Below are 4660 nucleotides of genomic sequence, written 5' to 3'. Positions count from 1 at the left end.
GAAAGAGTTTGGAGCTAGCAACCCAAAAAAAAGGGATTTATGTAATTTTTTTTCTTCCAATTTATATAAGTAAGATTACTTTGATCTCCAATGCATTACAAAGCAGTTAATAGAATCTCCCAGTTTATAAATAAGTACATAATTAGGTATTAAGAGGGAAGAAAAGCACTCACTTATACTCATTCTTTTTATTGGTTCCACAATATTCATTATCCTTTTTCTTTTCCATTTAGCAGAGGGAAAATATTAACAAACTTTTGATCTTATTTAGATGACCTAATCCCATGTTGACACATGTTGACCACTTGATTGATTATCGACTTTATTAGATCTAAAATTTAAAATGGGAAATTTGTAATTTTATTTAAAAAAAAAAGAAGAGGAATCTTGCAACATATGCCTCTTTCCATTTTTAACATTGTTAGAAAGGGGGAGGTCTGTTTGTCCCCTCCAATAAGAGCTATTGTTTTTTGAAGTGGCGACATGGGGGAGGATTCTATTAATTTCAATTTAATTCAAGAAGGAAGGTCTATGTAAAATACAAACTTTGCAACATATGGTATTACTATTTTATTTTGTTAATATAGGTTTTATATCCAAAATTGTATATCCATTAAGTGAATTGTTAACAAGCTCTATGTAACTGTATTTCATTTTCAGGAAATCATACTTTTATATATCATGGCTTCAACAAACAACATAACTCAACCTTCTGACAACAACTCAGGTAAACATGCCTATTGAAACTTTTTCTAAGAATATAATATGGACAGGAGTTTCAACTTTTCTGCAAAGAAACATAAACTAAATTCACAAGACACTAGAAATGAACTCTTATATTTTGTGCATTTATACACATCTTTGTTTCATGTGTGATCATCTAGGTATGTCTGAACGCTTTCTTTGTACATCTCCTTATTCTAATATAATTTTTTCATTTGTTGATTAAAAAAAAAAATTGTTCCATGTGTGATTGTAGTTGATGTTCTTTGCTTTTAGTTTTGCCTTTATTCCCTAGTTGGTTGTAGCTCTTATGGTCTTAGGGGTGCTAGCCCTAAGCCCTAGATGTTTGATTTAGGCTGTGTATATTTTTCTCCTCTTTTCAATAAATTGAATTACCTATGCCAAGGGGGAAAAAAAAAACACAACACAAGAATCCAAGCATATACATACACACATACATAATGTTATCTATTTCCTATTATGCATATCTACCACTAGGGCAACTCCTTGCACATTGGATGGCTTTAAACTTTCAGGACCCAATCTATGAACTAAACTTGATTAACTTTTTTAGATTTTGAGTTGACTAAGCCGAACTCAATCTTGTCTAATCCATCTTACACAAATTAACCTGATCTTTAACAAAAAGAGCAATCAAGTCTCCTAGTTAATAAGGACAGCAGTTCAAACCCAATTTAGTTTTAAATTGAGTTAAGAGGGGCTGAGGATTTCCAGCCCAACGCTTACCATAGCATTTGTCCATGGTCCTGCTAGTGATATAACTCTAGAGAATAATAGAAAAGGACTTCAAAATTGGCCTCACTTAACAAACTTATCTGCCTACTGACATACCTATATTTTCCAGCTCTCAAAGTTAGTGGAAGAGAAGCTTAATTTTTTAAAAAATATCTCAAACCTTAAATAGTCCAACGTCCAGTGTAAGTGTTCTTCAGAAACCCTAAGCGTGGCTCATTTCTTGAATTAGGTTCAAACACTAGTATGCTCGAGTTGATCAAAAGAACTGGCATTTTTCTTTTTCATTATCCTTTTTGTGTGACAATAAATTCAGTAAATTCTCGGATTTTTTTTCCTATCTATGATTCATAAAATTAATATCTTGCATAATAAATTAATTTATTTGTTCTCGTAATGAATTTTTTTGTAATAATTTTTAGTATATATCTTTCATTACACATTTTATAGTACTACTTTGTTAAACCATGCCAATTTATATTACTTGATATGGTAATAGCAAAGTGTACTGTAGTTCATATTTTTATATTTTCTTGTAACTTCATTCTATATTAGAACTGGAAAAAAAAAATATCATATACCCTTGAATGTTGTTTATGCTAATTTTCAATTAGTGTAAAAATTAAATACCTTGAAGTTCTAATAAGCTCAACTATACTCTCAAAGATGACACATTTCTAGAGATATTAACAAATCATCAAAACATAATTTCTCACTTTGTTATTGTTCATTATTAGCCATGTAGGCTTGCCACTATTAGTTGCAGTAACACCATATATCATGTTGGTTGGTGATGCAAATCAAAATGGTATATGATATCCCAAATACAATATCTAATATTCAGCTTAAATATTGTTCCCAAGGTATGTCAGGTAATCAAACTGAGAGCCCTATCTTAAGATGGCCAGATTTAGTTCTTACATTAGCTTCAAGTCGCCAATATCCAGAGGTACATGTAGAATATGTCTTATATGATTATTTTTAGGAATATTTCTCTCATATATTTTTCAAAGAAATATTAAAAGAGTGGAAAAATATGATACAATTCTTTTTATTATGCAGAGAACTTCTGACATTGAGTTAGGTTCAGCTGAACTGGGCTTATTGGCTTTGAACACAGTAAGTGTGATAGAGGAAGAGAGGAAGTAGTTCTCTTTCCTGTTCTTTATAGCAAGTGTTGTCCCCTTTGTTGCAGTAGTTCAATTTTTTTTTTATATCAAACAAATAAATCTGATTTCATATTTTTTTTAGAGCATTTCGTAAATAGTATTACAATTATGGTTCTTCTACTGAAAATTCACAATAACATGTTTCTAGTTCCATTTTAAGACTTTTTGTTACAGTGAATTATATTGTTCAACTTTTGTAATTCAAATATTTTACTACAAAGCTACTTAACATCTCCCACTTGGTATATTTTTACCATATAAAAACTAATTTTTTGAACATATTCAGGCAAGAACCGAAGAGCCCAATACAACTAGTGAAAATTCTGATCAGCAAATAAGTCATGCCAATGCCACACTATTGGAGAACTCACAGGTGAATCCTTCAGAACATCACAATTTTGAGGTCTGAAAGAAAAACTAAGGATGGATGTTACTATCATTCTGACAAATTTTGCATTCAAATGATGGTTGATTGGGGTTTTTTTTTTTTAAATGTAAAAAGTGTACCTAATGCACGAGGCTTCCGCATGTGCGAGGTCTGAGGGTATGAGAATTGCATAGACTTACTCTGAGAATGTCGAGAGGCTATTTCGACTAACAATGAAGATAACTCTTAATTACAAAGTGATGTGGTATAAATTGATTTTATCAGGCTGATAAAATAATGATAATCATTAACAATTAAATTTCTAAGCACATGCCACTTTATATGTTAGAACTGTTACAAAATATCATGATTAGGTCAGTATCTTGAAGATTTGACCATTTAATATAATAGATGTTCTATTTATATATTAATTGAACGCAAAAGTTTTTCTAATCAACAAACCAAGTAAAGGATGTCTTAGATAGGGATTCCTAAGTCCATAATATGGAATGATCAGATAGGGATACATAAGTCCAAATTTATCTCTTTATATATTAACATGTATTTGCATATATGTTGAACCTCCATTATACAAATCAGTATTAAATCAGATATCAACCTTCTCTCTTAATCATATGACACCAAATCTTTAATTTGACCACAGTCTGTTTTACAGGCAAACCCGACAGAGGAAACTCAAGCAGATGATCTCAAGACAACTGCAACGGCTGTTGGGAGTTTGGCGATTGGAGTCTCAGGACCAGGAATATTTGGTATTGGCCAATTGTTTCGTGGAAATCAACTCACCCATTTTTCATCTCTCTGTCTTTTAACAGCCTCACTGTTGTTGATGTGCACTGCTTTCATTACTGGAATGTTCTTAGTTGTATTCTCAAGAACCTTTAGGAACTTCCAGAACATGTCACGCATCATTCGATTTCTCCTCTGGTCTGCAGCGGTTTTAACCACTTTGGGTGTGGTCCTTGTAGCTCTCTATATAGCTTTGCATGGACTGTGATTCTAGTCAATATTTGTTTTTGAAACTTTTTTTAGTTTCTTTCTTTTTTTTGAAATTGTTTGTTAGTCCCAATTTATTCGGATGAAGAAATTTCTTGTCTTTATCATCTGTCTTGAAATGTGTGTCTAGACTCTCTACTGTGGGTGAAGAGAGTTTAAATTTTTATTGTTCACTTTTCCGATTCACCTTGAGTGATTGTAAATAAAATAAAATTTCTTGATATATTTGCAATGAGATTGACAAGTTATTTCTTTCTGTCTTTTTATATATATATATATATATGTGGGACACAGTTTTATGGTCAGAAGGGAGTCCTGCACCATAGATATAGAGGGACATTCATGCAATGACTACAAGATGAGACATGTGCCCCTGTGTCATTTGAGTACAAGTGCCGCTCTGGGACAGAAAATACTTGCCCTATATATATATATACACACATATTTCTATTGTATATAAATTGCTATGGTTCCATTGGATTCAAGATAGATTAATTATTATTTGTTAAAGAATAAAAGTATTTTTTTAATTATTATTTCATTTATCACAGATTTCATATGTTTGAAATCAACATCGTTTCTTTCTACCCCCAACCCCCCAAAAAAAAAATAATAATAAATAAAATAAAAT

General features: G+C 31.4%; 1 long non-coding RNA gene across 1 annotated transcript; it reads left to right on the top strand.

Annotated features, from left to right (window-relative positions):
• Nucleotides 1-659: 659 nt before the first annotated feature.
• On the top strand, nt 660-2599 carry LOC122061516. The gene is made up of 3 exons (XR_006134662.1): nt 660-727; nt 2340-2425; nt 2539-2599. It is a non-coding gene; the product is annotated as an uncharacterized LOC122061516 (long non-coding RNA).
• The last annotated feature ends 2061 nt before the right edge of the window (nt 2600-4660 follow it).

This window comes from Macadamia integrifolia, chromosome 14, assembly GCF_013358625.1.
Source record: "Macadamia integrifolia cultivar HAES 741 chromosome 14, SCU_Mint_v3, whole genome shotgun sequence".
Classification (NCBI taxonomy): domain Eukaryota; kingdom Viridiplantae; phylum Streptophyta; class Magnoliopsida; order Proteales; family Proteaceae; genus Macadamia; species Macadamia integrifolia.
Note: the sequence above shows the minus strand (reverse complement) of the source record. Positions and strands in the feature narration are given on the sequence as shown.